Below are 16143 nucleotides of genomic sequence, written 5' to 3'. Positions count from 1 at the left end.
TTCTCTTATATGTTAAAACAATAAACCTGTTTTGAAAAAAAAGAAAGAAGCTGCCAACTCATTAAATTACTTGGGGATTTGGGTAGACTTTTTTTTCAAGTTCCATATCCATCTCAAGAACGTGCTCAATAATATTAACTTACTCTTGCTGTGAGCTAAGAAAATTCTCAACATTATAGGTTCATAATTGTATACTAGGCTGATAACCATCAGGGATTTTATAAGCCTAGCCATGCAATCCAGTCCACTTGTGTTCCTATGTATCATGGGCATTTATTAGAAGGGACTATGTTAGGAAGTTTCTAGAGGCAATGTGTGGGGCATGTTAGTTTGGGCATTACTGTTGTAGGGTGAATTTCGGATTTCCCATATGTTGGTCAAGGTTATGCTTAAATAGGGTTAGGGATGGACTCTACTTCATATGGCTGAGGAGCCAGCTCCAGAGTATGGGAATCTTCTGAGGCACATAATCTGTCTCACCTACATGTCTTATTTATGTCATGAGCAAAAGTTAAATCTTTGGATTTAAATACATTCCATTGTAATCTACCAGAAATGCCATAGACATAGAATATACTCCTCCACTTGCAATAACCTCCAAATGAAATGCCACCGCCATTCATATATTATCAAACTCCATCCACCTATTCATCACACTATCTGCTAGAAATGAATGCCATTGTAAAATTTTATAAAAAAGTAAAATGGCTTTCCATACAACAGTGAGCTGCTTTTCTGTTTGGCTTACAACTATTTAAACTTTCAAGGGTGAACCCCCCACCAACACCTTCCAAGTTAATTTGACAAAAACACCCATATAATTTTATAAATAACCACTCTTATCCTCCCATTCCAATCTCAAAACAGGACTATACTGCAGAGACATTTCCTTCTCTAGTCTTACCACAGATATATGAGGAAACCTCCCCACGTATCTTAAAACATTTTTTATCTTACCCCAGATTCTTCTCACAGCTTAAAGAGCATTACAACACCCAAGTGAAATTTGAGTGTTCCACTTCAGGACATATAATCTAATCCGTCCTAACATACTCCCCACATACAACCCCCTTTCATTTCTGCCTCTTATTTTCCTGCTTTCATCAATGACAGTACTTGCTAAATCTTTTGGCTACTAAATTGTACTGCGTTTACTATAACTGCTTGCATGCTAGTAGCGTGTAAAACTTGTTTACTGACACTTGGACAAAAAGACATGTTCTCTAACTCCCATTAGCAAAATCTTACTTTACTACTGAGCCCTCCCAGCACCCAATGTTATTAAAATGTACATGCCTACTGGAACTCTAATTGTAGCCTTCAAACTCTCATCCAGTTCCAAACACCAGTCCTCACTTCCTAACCCTAAAACGTTACTCCCTCTCCCTAAATCTAAAATCCCTGATCACTTCCTAAACAAAAAACTCCATTCTCCACCCTAACCTTAAAGTTCCTGATCACTATCTAAACCTAAAACTCTAACATGCCTCCTTAAACCTAAATTCTTCAATTGCTCCCAAACCCTAAAGTTTCCTTCCACTTCCTAAACATAAAACTCCTCTGCTGCTCCCTAAGCTTAAATTTCCACCCTGCTCCCTAACCATAAGACTCCTGTCCTGCTCCCTAAGACTAAAAGTCCCTTCCAGCTTCCTAACTCTAAAATTCCCATCCTGATCCCCAACCTAAAATCTCCTCTCTCACTCCCTAAACCTGAATACCTTTCCTGATCACTAACTAAAACCCTAACATAAGCTTAGTTACCTAAATCATGGTCAGTGTTTCTGTACCCCTTTTGGTACAGGAGTAATTTGTCTACTCAATTAGAACTAAGAGAATTATATTGGCAGCTTCTACTAAATGCTAATAATATCGCAGGTATTAATGACACAACCTCTGTTAAAAGCTTGCTGTTTTTAAAAGGGAAAGAATATCAATAAAGAATGGAATGTATCATCATCATCATCATCAACCCCCCCTTTTCCCATTTTCTGCATGGAGTCGGTGTATCGTGTCAACTGTCACAATTTCACTGTATTCATTGTCAGTCACATGCCTTCTTTGACACTCATGCCTGAATATCATAGGCCTTCTCTTATACAATCCATCTACTTCTTTGGTGAATTCCCTCATTTTTTTCTTGCCTTCCTCCTGTTTGTCCCAAATCTTCTTCAGCAGATTGTCTTCCGCTTTTCTGCACATGTGCCTAAACTACAATAATCTGTTCTCTTTTACGTTGTCTGCAATTTGAGCTACTTTGGCTTCTGCTCTTATGTCCTCATTTCTTCATCTGTCCCATGTGCCTCCTACCACCCATGTTAGGCACTTCATCTTCATATCTCCCTTGACTTCCCAGGTTTCTGTACCATACGGTAGTACTGGTTGCACTACTGTTTTGTGCACATTACTTTTCAGCTTCTTTGCCATTCTTATGTCATATACTACACCTGACACTCTGTGCCAATTGGCTGCAGCCCCTCTCATTCTAGCTTTGACCTCCTCATTCAGACTTCCCGTCTCCTGAGCCACTCAAGCCACTCCTCAAAGTTACTTGAAGCTGTTATCCAGTTAAATTTTCCCTTCTGTCTCACGTCTCAACTTCTACTAAACTACCATGCTACTTGCTACCATTACAACTGTCTGATCTGTACTCCGTTTCATCCCACATGCCTTCAGTTTTGCATTTCATTCTTCTGTCCTTTGCTGCAGTTTTTGCACAGAGCCTACCTGTAATGCAACATTGTCTGCATACAGCAACTTTGTTACTCTGTCTAGTCCGACCTGTTTGCTAATATAGTCCATCACCAATATGAACACCAGTGAGCTCAGACCTGATCCCTGGTACATACCCACTCCCACTGGGAACTCCTCTTTGAAACTGAACACTGTACTTGAGACATTGAGTCCTTGTATATAGCCTGCAATAATTCCAGCAATGTTTCTGGAACTTCAAACCACCACAGGACTGCCCAAATCAGCTTGCTTGAGAATTTGTCAAATGCTTTCTCTAAGTCAAAGAATGCCCATGTGGACTCCTTCCTCATCTCTCACTTTTTCTCAACTATCTGCCTCACTGCAAACATTAGTTCAGTTGTGCTGCATCCTGGTCTGAATCTGAACCGATCATCTCCCATCTTACTTTCCACTATATTAAATGCACTGTACTTTGAAAAAGTTTTTAACATTTTTTTTAATTAATTGATGTCAGTTATGTATAACTTTGAATGGTCGTCTGTATCTGAATTTGTTAAAATGTAAGTTGTGTTGAACCATAGAATGAGAAAGTAGTGTTCTATCTGATGAAATTATAAACCACATTGTGGAGCGAAATTGCTTATTCTATTTTTATTAAATTTGTTGACACCTTCTGGCGACCACATGTTTTGTTTTTAAATTAAATGTAAAATGAACTATGCTTCACTTAGGAAAGGAGTATATAGCATATTAGCTGCACAATAATATACCACTCCCCCTCTCCACAGCTGCTTTTTTTCTCCCTCCATAATGTCCCAAACCATGGATGGTGCTATATAAATTCCAGTTTGCTAATATGATGTTTTAAATGTGGGTTTTCTAATGCACTCACTTTAACTTGTCTCTTAACAATCTCTGTAACTGAATTATTTTGGGGGCAGGTTTAACTGTGTACACTGTCTTCTGCTACATTCTGGGATATTGTGAAATAATAAGAAATGGTTCTTCTGGCTATTTCCTAAAATTTATGGATGCACATTTTACAGAAAATTAGTTGACCTCCTAGCAGGCTCAATTAATTAGCCCATAGCTCTTGTATAGATGAATTCAAAGGAGATAACATACCCTGGGATTCAGTAAGCTCTGCACGGTGTGCAGGAATAGTGCAAGAGCTGCTGCAGACAATATGGCCAACATGTAATCCAGGAATGAGTTCCAGGGATGTGCACGAGCGCTCCTGCACTATTCCTGCATGGACACAGCCTCTGTATGCTAATTACCTCATTTGCTGGTGAAAAACATGCAAATGAGGTGAATTAGTGATCCAAGTAGCAGGCAGGTGTCTGTGCAGGAATAATGTAGAGTACAGAAATGTATTCGGCCAGTAGCTGAATATATTTCTGCAAACTACAAAACAGAGGCATGACAGGTCATAAAAAGGTATGTATTATAAGGGTTAGGCATGCCAATGGCCAAATATATGGCCATAGGCATGAAAAATAATTTCAAAATTTTGGCCGTTTAAGTGTAGGGCAGTGGTGCGCAAATGGGAAAAAAAGAAAAAAGCTGGAAACAAGCTTTTAAACCAAAATCATAATTTTGCCATAATAGTCAATGGCATGCATAACACAACAAGACCATGGAATAGTGGTTGCTAAGGGGGAAGGCTGAGTGTCAGTTTTCGAACCATGCATTAGCAGTTAGTTCTATGCAAACAAGGGGAATGATACTGAATCATAGATTTCCCCTCAGTGCTAGCTTTCACCCAACCGTGTAGGTTAATAACACCATGGGCTACACCTAAGAGCTAGATGACCTCATGAGGGGGAGTGTCATGGCTGCTGTAAGCTTAATGGAGCACAGTGGCCCGTGCTTGCCCTTAGCTAAGAACAGCTGAGGAAGGGGGTGTGTCTAAAGCTGCCCAGCAGTATTTACATTGCCTAAACAGGTGTGCGTGCTGCACACTGGGTTTTAAACAACAAAAAAAAAAAAACACACCAGGAAATAGCAGCTCCATTCACATTAGAGCACTGGGTCTGCATGGCACACCTCGAGGCTTAAACAGGAAGGTAATTGTAAGGGAAAACAGAAGTAGAAAGGTAATCAAGGAGAACTAGCATAGCTGGCAGGTTAAATTTATCAGAATCAGCCAATTACACAGGCAGCAGCCCAGCCCAGCACATTATTATAAACTATGCAAACACCTTCCACTCTGTTTTTTCCGACAAACTCTACACCACCAGTGTACACAAACTGAGAAATTTTTCTAACAAAACCAGCAAAATGATAGGGGCTGCTGTCACTCTCATAAATCAATATGTCGAAGAAGCTGAGGGTGGTGAGGTTGAGAATGCTGATGACCCACCCACAGTGAGGATAAGGAGAAGAGTGTACACACCCAGGGTAACCTACCAGGGGCTACATGACCTGGAGATAGTGGAGCACTATAGGGTGGACAGGGACCTCCTACAGCAAATTGTTGAGCTGTGCCGGCCATGCCTTACACACAGAACCAACAGAGGGGAACCCATCCCAGTGGATACCAAAGTATGTGTAGGCTTAAGAATACTAGCCACAGGTACCTTCCAAATGGCCAACTGGGGATATTATTGGATTTTCACAGGCATCAGCATCTAGGGTACTCCACCAGTTCCTGGATGTCATGTCAGCACATGCCAGTGAGCACATATGTTTCCACAATACCCATGAAGTGTTGACCAGCAATATGCATCTCTTCCACCAAATAGCAGAATACCCTGAGGTAGTGGGTGCTATAGACTACATGCACATACACATCAAAGCACCACCCGGTGAGCGGGGTAGGGTCTACATAAACCGCAAGGGCTTCCCCTCCATCAGCTGCCCGGTCAAGTGCAATGCCCAAGGCATTATAATGAATGTGTGTGCTTGCCGCCCTGGAAGCTATCAAGCTATCACGATTCCCACATCTGGCATATGATGCAGCTGTACCAGAGATTTGCCAGTGGGGACATCCCATATGGCCACCTAGTGGGAGATGCTGGTTAGGCACTGAAGCTGTGGCTGATGACACCCATCAGAAATGCACACACACCCGAACAAGAACTCCATAATGAGGCACACGCACAAACCAGAGTCATAAGAGAGCATGTGTTTGGGATGCTCGAGTCACGGTTCCAGTGCCTGGACATATCAGGTGGAGCCTTGCAGTACTCTCCAGCTACATATACACAAATTTTCATTGTATGTGGCATGCTACACAATATGATCCTGCGGAAACAGCTGCAGTAGGAACAGCACTGGTTAGAGCCACACAGCTCCCCACCATTGCCAATATCAGCACAGGCACAGTGACGCGGAGGAGGAACAACCTGATCCTGACCCTGTAGGCAGAAGGAGGCATGCCCAGTATGCCCAGGCTTTGGCAAAGAGGCAACACATAGCACACACACTGACACGGTAGGAACCCAGGGAATGACACCTCTCTCTGACTTGCACATACAGTAAAAGGGATGCCAAATATGACACTACCTGTGCTTTATCATGTACAGGGAGTGTACTATGTGCATCTGACATAGTCAGCCCTCCAGCACCATCCTCGGGTCTATATTACATCACTGAACACTTAAAAAAGTGAACTGTGAATAATCGACGCTATGTAAGCGAAAGCTTACAATTTCAAACTGTCAGAACAGCGATTTTTTTCTAAGGGAAAAAATCGCTGTTCCAACAAAAAAGAAAAAAGAAAAAAGAAAACAATTTAAACATTACATTAAGTGGAGGGCTTTTCCCCCCACCCCCCCCTCAATGTGGGGGGCTCTGCCACCCATCCCCCACTTAAATATACCAACTCCGAGATCGCACTACATTGCCGATAACAGCAAAGTAACGAAGCGGCCAAGCAAATTCTTTCCCATGGAAAGAATTCGCTTAAAAGCCACTTTGATATTTCGCCTTTTCAGTCTTTTAAGTTCAACCAAGACGCATTTGAAAGATTGCATCTTCGGTCTTGTAATAGGAATCCCCATCCTCAATACCGGCACAGTCATAAGGTAAGTCACTCTCCCTATCAATTGCTGAATGGAGTAGTATGTTCTGCTACTTTTATCTATGGTATGGATGTGAGCATGCAAAGGAATCGGGTGGCTGACTGGGATGGCAGCAGATAGTAGACACCTATATGGGTAGCATGAAATCCATAACAAATACTGGTGTCAACAAAATAGGCAGTACTAGACAAAGTGACAAATCCCACTGTAGGACATGTGGTGGGCCAAATGTGTGTCCATAGGACACACATAAATGGCAGTGAGGCTCACATACCCAACAACAGTCTCACCCAGCAGGACAGGTGTAGATGACCACAAAGAAAGGCTGTGCTAAGGCCTCCAATTGATGGCAACGGAGAACAGCCCCCCTACAGACCTACAGAGACAGATTACAACAGGTCAAGCAGTTGGATGCTAGTTCTGATGGGTAAGAAGTCTGAAACTGAAATGTAGGTCAATAAAATCTAAGCTCTGTACTCCACTGATATGCCTCTAGTCTGCATGATAGGTCAAAATGCAGAATGAAATGGAAGCCAACAGAGTACCTGAAATAGCAGTACAGTCATAGCAAATGTTTACAGTTGTCAGGTGTGCCCCCCCCACAATCCTATGTAGAAATGTAGTAGCATGTACATGTGGGTTTAATAACAGTGGAGCACAGATTACCTGAGCTGGCCAAATTAGCAGGATAGATTGTTGCACATGTACAATATGCAGGGCTCTTGTATGTTAGGTTGTTGTGTATTGTAAATTGTGTGGAAGTGGTCAGCATGTTGGCATGGAGGGTTGTGTCCTGGTGGCCTATGGCCAGTACTGTTGATGACAGGGCCATGTTTTTGACAACTGCAGTGCAAAACACAATGCATCCCAGCAAGACCTAATTCAGCAGTCATCCATGCTTACTGCTCAGATGTCAATATCTGTCACCATCTGAAAGATGGACATGCCATGAATGTGGGCCCAGACGTACACACAGTACACAGGTGGAAGTACCCTAGACAGAGTATATAAAATGTAACTGTCAACTACACACACCTTTGGAATTGTACATACAGGTTAGCAGCACATTAGCTGGCTGTGTAGTATGGAATACTGATGTAGTCTGGCCAGTCACTGGCAGACCACAAAAAGCACAGTTATGAAGTAATGAGAAACTGTGCTGTTTTTTGGTCTGCCAGTGATTGGCAGACCACAAAAGTCACAGTTATGAAGTAATGAGAAACTGCTGATGTCCCTGCACAGGCCAACATAAGGGAAATGTCCCAGGTATATCTGTGAGTCAGCTGCAAGAAACTTCCATAGCCCACATGCACTCAGCTCACCCCACCATGAGCCACAGGTTGATCACAGGTCATATCCCTGCTGTTGGGAATGAGTACAGTATGACCCCCACTTCTGTATGGGAATACCCACAGACTGCAGCATGCTGAAGAGGTGTCCCATGCAGGTGTGTCCCTAGCTGTAAGCAGCACCCTGCCTACATCCAGACCATGGATCAATATGGACAGGAACTATTGTCATTAACACCTCACACACTTTCCCTGTCACCCCCAGAGGAATTCACTGGCTCGCAGCCTGGAAATGTATGGGGTAACAGAATGCACTGGCCTGCTACAGATGGCCTGCATCACTACCAAATGGCCTACAGTCATCTGTCAAAGGCCTGTGCCTCACTCGTAGTACCAATGTATGGTATCTTCTGGGGTCCCAACTAACAACCTAACACAGTCAACAGAACACAAATGCAAGGTCATGTTGACAAATTCCAGTAGCATGCTCCCCATGCCCTACTGCATGAACTGTGAACCAATCCATAAATGCCATTGGGATGAAGGGCGAACTATAGGGATACTTCTCAGATATCGCTTGCATAATGTTAGGAAGAGGATAGAATAACAGAGTGAGGGGGTATAGCTGCATGGACGTTGTGCAGTATGTGAAGTCTGACACTCTAATGTGTGCCTATACTACCCCTGCCTGCAAACCCAGTAATGGGTGGCTACAAACCTGCTCGTAAGCCACAATGTAAAGGGGAACTGACCAGATATATGAGCCCTGTCTCTGGGTGAATCTGTACAGCTGAGAGGTATGGCCACAGCAGGATATGTCCATTCTGTTAAGTCGATATATGTACAAGAAAGGGGATCCTCAGCCACCATAGTACCAAGGTGCTGGACCATTTACACAGACCCATCAGCAAGTGTCTGTAGCTACCCCTCCAGAATGGCAGGATTGTGCAAGAACATGTAGGCTGCGGACCACAATACTGGACTCAGCTTCATTCATCTTGTATTTCCCAGTAAATAACTGTGAACAAATAATTATATCTGTCAGTAGTTGATGACATAATACATCACAGTGTAAAACAGTACATATGTCTGAATATCTCTGCTAACACCAACCATGTAACACAAGCAGCACAAATAGCAATAATTACAGTATCCCCCTATCTGTCACCCATTGTGACTCCATATTGTCAACCTATCTACAGATATCCAGCAGAAACATGTTGCTAGCTATAGGTGTAGAACACCAAACCCTGGACTGGAGTACAACCCTACCTGGAATGAATTCACACACTCAATACAGAAGGTCATAGTGGGTATGCTCCTACACTTAGAGAAATGAAGCCCATGTCTGACAACACAGTGGGCTATATATATGTCTCTGTCATTCCCAGATGTCTGTGCACACACACACACCAAATTGTACACCATTTATGCTTCACACACACATTGGATAGGAATACTCACACATATCAAAGGCCAACACACTATAATATGTCAAACATGCACACACAGAGATGTGGGGAAGGGAGAGACAGACAGTGACAAAGAAAATTCCATTATGAGGTCTGTCCCATCCACTACACATCCAATTGGCCGATGCCATATGATGTGCTGATGTCAATCACTCTAGACATTCCTTTTGGTAGTCCTCAGCCCTACAGTGTCTGTGGTGCTTGTGATAACTGTAACATGATAGTACAAATCAGTATTCATGTAGCATTTGTATATTCAGTCCTGTCAAATGTAAAGTTGTGTGAGACTGAGTGCGTGTGTGTGTTTCCAGAGGAATGATTTATGGCCCATTCACACACACTGCACTTCCCATTGCCCATGTTAGCACTCCTGCTGATGTCTGTCACCTTGAAATAAACCATCGGCTAAACCTTAGCCCTGTAAGCTCCATGGCACTTGTGATAACTGTATAATACTGTAGTTTAGTAAACCAGTTAGGTAGGAGTTCTAATCCTGAACAAGGCAACTGTGATAGAGTGTGTGCATGTTCACACTCACTACACCTGCCATTGCCTTACTTTAGCATGCCTGCTGATGTCAGTCACCTTGAAATAACCCTTTGGGGCCAAGTCTCAGCCCTATAAGCTACATGGTGTTCATGATAACTGCATAATACTGTAGTGTAGCAAATTAGTCAGGTAGGACTTCTAATCCCAGACATAGCAACTGTGGAAATGTGTGAGAGTGTGTGTGTCTTTGTTGATACCTGATTTTGTGGTCATTCACACTTACTACACTTCTCTTACCCCTCCTTTAGCACTGCAGCTGATGTCACTCACCTTCAAAGATACCCTTGGAGAGCTCTCTAAAATATAAGCTCTGTGGTGCTTGCAATAACTGCATAATACCATAGTGTAGCAAACTAGTTTGGTAGGAGTTCTATTCCTGGTCCTGGCAACTGTGATACTGTGTGTGTCTTTGTTAACATCTGATCTTGTGGTCATTCCGTGGTGCTCGTGATAACTGTGTAACACTGTCATTCTAATACATAGCTAGGTAGGGGTTTGAAACTCAATACTGGCAAGTGTGTTTGTGTGTGTGTCATCAGTATCCTGTGTAGGTGTTGGGTGTGATTGTGTAATAACAGGATCTATTGCAGGGTGGTTTTTGCTACATTTTCATATTGAGGACCCATATGTCCCAATGTCACATTACAAGGCCAACAGTTGTCAAACACCATAGAGGTTGTTGTAAACAATCCACAGCCATAAATGTATATATATATATATATATATATATATATATATATATATATATATATATATATATATATAGGCAAGCATTATAATACCCAGAGACCTCTCTCCACCCACAGATCATACACAAACACACTTGGTTCTTTCTCTCTACCTTTCTATCTTTTACTCTGTCTCTCTCTCTCTCTCTTTCTCCTCCTCTCTGGTAGATGTAGAAAAATGCATCTGTTTTGCATAGGCAGCAGCTTGACTTTGGTAGGTAATGCTCATGATCAGCTGATGGCCTGTGCATGAATTGGAGTTCTCCGCTTGCTCATTGCATGTGGAACAGCTGTGGTATCATTCCCATAGCCAATTGCATGGAAACACACTCTTATAAGTAAGCACTGCAAGTGGGTGCTTCTCCTTCACTGTAAGCAGGGTTTCATGTGAGTGTGTGACTAACAGCATCACAGAGGGTAGTTGGAAATACCTCTTACAACAAACAGTGTGGAGACAGGCCAACAAACTGGAGGGGGATGTTCCAGACATGGGGACAGAATGTAAGTATTGCTGTGCTACATTTGAAGTAATGTTGGTTTAACAGGGTTTGTGTGGATATGGCTGTTCTGCATGATATAAAGTCTGGCATGACAGTGTTATGTGGTTGAGAAAACTCTCACCTGTAGGACTATCTGCAGACTGGCCAGAGTGTGGAGTCTTAGATTTGGTGTGTTACTCAAACATTTTCTGTCTTTATAAATGCAGTATCATACTCTGATGATTGTAGTCAGTAAATGGTAACATCCATGTGTGTTACTGACTTCATATCCCTCAGAAGAGATATGTCACAACGAACCCTGTTACACCAACAACGTTCTCAGTTTATAACTGCAAAATGTCAATATTGGCCCTGTGTTTGTGCCTCTGTCCCCCAAGTCTGTCACCCTTTGTTCATATGTCATACAGTAAGAGGTGGATATGTACAGTATATCATTATTTACTGACATAATTCCTGATATCAAGCTAGTGATATATCAGACTGCCAGACATGTAATGTATTGGAGGCCTAATATTTGAGGACAAAACCTGGACATTCTGTTGTAGTCTTACAGTAGCGAGGTCTCTGTACTTATGGTGATTGTTGACAGAGTGTCTGTATTATGTAGCAGTGTATTGTGATTATGTTATTTGACCTGTGTACAGACTGGGGTAGATGACAGTGTTCTTGGTCCTGTTCTATCTCACTCTGCATACTGCTCCAGTTTCTGATACCCTACTAGCCTATATGTTTGTAGGGCCAGACTGAGACATGTCCCATACCACAGTCAGGCATCAGACTACACAATGAATTGGGTCAGTATATGTAGGGTTAGTGTGTGAGTGGCAAACATGATGATGACTTTTGTTCACACAGTCCATATACTGTACTATTCCATAGGCTTACCATTATGTGACTGTGTTGAGATTGGTTGTGGGTATGCACTTTCACACTGGTGTCTGTTACCACAGGCTGTTACATGCCTGTAATGCCTGCTATATTTCCAATTACATGTGTATTCCCCTATAGGTAAATTGTGTTAATGTTATGACAGTCTGCCTGTAGTGTAGACAGTGCTTGGTGACATGCCTAGCAGCTCAGTGTATTTACAATAGTGTGATGTTATGTGCAGATATTTGTCAGATGTACTGTTGCCTGGCCACCATACATGTTGTATATTTCTGACAGAGTAGTGGGCTGCTGTGAAGATGTATGTCAGTAACTAGTGGGAAGTATATGGCTTGGGACCTCTGCTCCTTCACTTAATATGTATTAGGACAGACAAGTGGATGTGAATGCATCAACTGTGTAAGCTTATCTAGTCCAGTATTTGTGATATATCCCCATTTTCATGGCTTTAAACATCCACTTTGTCAGGCATGCTCCACATTTCTTCCACTAAGGAGTTCTGTGCATACCACCTGACTGACCAGATTGTTTCAGACTGTCCATGTTTATTGCTCATATGCCTTCTGTATTCCACAGGATCATTACTGTGATTTGTGTGGTACTTCACTATGATGATTTTATGATGTCTGTCAGTAACTGATAGCGTACATGTCAGTTTCAGAAGAGCCTTCCTTCACAACATGTATGTTGACACAACCCCTGTCACTGTAGCAACATTCTACATATACAACTGCAATACATACATTAGGTTCTCTTAGGTTCATAGGTTCATAGGTTCATACTAGGCTATCTGCCCTAGGGCATTTATAAGCCTAGCCAGAATGTGTTTGGCTTTCATCACCCATTTTAAATTTATTTTGCTATGCCCTTTTTCGAGGTTAGTATACTGTGCCTCTGTCTAACAGTGACACAGAAGTGATACCCAGGGTAAACCTACGATCTCCCATCCACTCATCAAGAGAGAGTCAATGAGGGACTCTGCCTAACCTGGACTGGGATTTTATTCCAGAGTGAAGAGAGCCTCTGGGTTATGAATCTGTCCCTCCAGCATGTCCTATTTATTTCAGTGCTGAGGTTCAAGTCTCGAGCGTAGCTCGATGGGATTTGGATTTTCTGAGGTGCAGCATGTCCATTAATTCCGGGTTGGACATGGCTTTATACGTCAGGCACAGATCGCCTCTGAACAGGTGGTATGCCACTGAGTAGAGCTGGAGTTTCTTTAACCAGGCAGCATATGGCATCTGTTTGAGCCCTTTGATCCTCTTGGTGAGGTACTTTTGGGGTCTTTCCAGTTGCTGCAGGTGTCTGGTAAGGTACATCCCAAAGGGGCATTGTACTCAATTATGGGCCTGATGAGGGATGAGTAAAGAGGCACAATGACCTCCCTGATCTAGATGTGAATCCCTTCATGATTAAGTGGGCTATATAAAATGTTTTTCTAACCACTTTGGCCACGTGGTTGTCAAATGAGAGATTGCTATCAACTTGGGTCCCCAGGTCCCTAATTACTTCTTCTGTACTTAATGGATTACCACCTATGTGGTAATTTGTGGGCACTTTGTTTTTGCCAAAGGGGATGACTATACACTTTTGGCATTCAGCTTGAGGCCATGGCTCTGGCACCAGTTGTCTGTTTCTATGAGGCCCTTTTGGAGGATGCTTGTGTCGGCTGGAGAGTCGATTATGGTGCCCAGTTTGCAGTCATCTGCGAACTTGGTCAGCCACAGTCCTTCCGTGTTGGCCTGTACCTCCGAGAAATATATACCGAACAAGAGAGGTCCCAGGACTGAGCCTTGTGGGACACCACTTGTAACTGGTTTGGAGTCTGACATGGCTCCAGCAATTCTAACCATGTGGGTTCTGTCCTTGAGCCAGTTTGCAATCCATCTAGTGATATAGGGGTTTATATTGAAGCTGGTGAGCTTATCTATAATGCCCGAGTGGGGTATTGTATCGAAGGCTTTTGCGAGGTCCAGGTAGGCTGTGTGGACCACCTTCCCCTCGTCAATGGCCTTGGTGACTGTTTCAAAGAAATCAACCAGGTTTAAGAGGCAGGATCTGCCCTTAACAAAGCCGAACTGGGTAGGATCCAGTGTTTGTAGGTCCCCAATATCTTTATTTATGAGGTCCATGATGATCCTTTCCATAGCTTTGCAGACCAAGCTAGTCAGGCTTATGGGGCAATAGTTTCCAGGATCCGGTGAGGCACCACCTTTATGGAGAGGGACCACTGTTGCAGTACACTACTCTTTGGGCACATATCCTGTAGTAAGGCTGAGATTGAACAGTAGTTTTATGTTTGGGTTTAGCTCTTCTTGGAGTTCATGTAGGACGCAGCCCGGGACACCATCTGGTCCCATTGATGCTGTGTTTTCTGCTTTGGAGAGGGCAGCTCTTACCTGAGCATCTGAGATGTCAGGGGGGCAGCACTCTGCTGGGATAGATATTTGCCCTTTGGTGGGAGGGGAGAAGTTTGCTGAACCTGTCAGCTAGGATGTTGGCAATGTCTGTGGGTTCGGTGTATTTTTGTCATTTGGACTAATTCTGAGCATATCTGGGAATTACCACCCAGGTTCCTAACATAACTAAAGAAAGCCTTGTGATTATCCTTAGTGTCCTGTGCAATTTTTCTCAAGCTGGCCTTAGACAATTTTATGTGTGCCCGTAGTTTTTGCTAATACTGATCAGTGATGCCTTCCCTTTTGGGATTTTGCTCTATCATTTAGTAGCTTCCTCCTTCTATTGTATAGTTTGTTTATGGCTGGGGTCCACCAGACAGGACATCTGCCTTTGGAGGATCGGGTCTTGGTTTTATTTGGGATCGCATGATCCATGCATTCCTGAAGGTGTTCATAGAATGCGTTTATAAAGGATTCTGCGGTCTGGGCCGTATTTTCCACAGGCTCGGGGGCTTTGAAGGATTCCACCTCAGTTTTGAGGAGTGTGAAATTTGCTTTAGAGAAGTTTTTCACTGTGGTTTTCTGGGCAGGGGGTGGGGTTGGGATGTGAATATCCAGTGAGTTTAGTTTATGGTCTAATCTTACCAGTGAGGGATACACTTCTGGTCTGGAGCATAGAGTCCCCATGTTGGTGATGATCACGTCCAGTATGTTTTCCCCTCTTGTGGGAGTGGTAACAAGTTGTTCCATAGCATTTGAGTTTATAAATTTTAGGATCCTTTGGGCTAGGGTGTTGGAGCTAGAGTAATGCTCCCAGTCTATGTTTGGGTAGTTGAAGTTGCCCAATATAATGGTGTTTGGAGAGACTTTCATATTTTCCAGTGTTCTCAGGAAGGCCGAGTGGGGTTCCTGGGTTTGGGAGGGTGGTCTGTAGCAGGCTATAAACTGGAAGGCAGTTTTGCCCACTGTTAGTTGCACATGGATAGTCTCTGATGCTTCGTGCTTTGCCACCAACCTGGAGGTGTGGGTATCTTTGATGAATATCGATACTCCCCCTCCTTTTGTGGTTCGGTCCAAGTTTTGGGCCGAAAAGCATGGTATGAGGTATAACCTGGTAGTGCTGTGGTGCTCTCGGGAGCCCTGAACCAGGTTTCTGTTACTGCACAGATATCGATGTTCTCCATGCTAAGGAGAGTTTCGAAAAGTGCATCTTGAGGTTTAGACTTCTGGCGTTGAGTAGCATTACTCTTAGTTTCTTATCCCTTGTGATACCTATGGAGGTGGGTTTGTCTTTTGAGCCTTGCCTAAAAAAGGCACTATGGGGGTAGCAAGAGCCTTTGCCAATATCCAAAAGCCCAGGGGTGACAGGTGTATGCCGACCCTAGCGAAGCATCGTGGCTTGTCGAGCATATCATCCCAAGCTGAAAGGCATTGGATCCCCTTTGAATGACACCAGTACTTAAGCCAATTGTTGAAATTGATCATCTTGTCTTCATATTGTGGCATCATTCTTGGTGAGGGTCAGATGCTACTCAAGGTCAGGGTCATACCGGCCTGGGCTACATGCTCATAGAGCTCCTTTATGTCTCTTTTCATGTA

This window comes from Protopterus annectens, chromosome 1.part1 (assembly GCF_019279795.1).
Source record: "Protopterus annectens isolate FY-2018-M chromosome 1.part1, PAN1.0, whole genome shotgun sequence".
NCBI lineage: Eukaryota > Metazoa > Chordata > Ceratodontiformes > Protopteridae > Protopterus > Protopterus annectens.
This window is presented reverse-complemented; position numbering follows the sequence as displayed.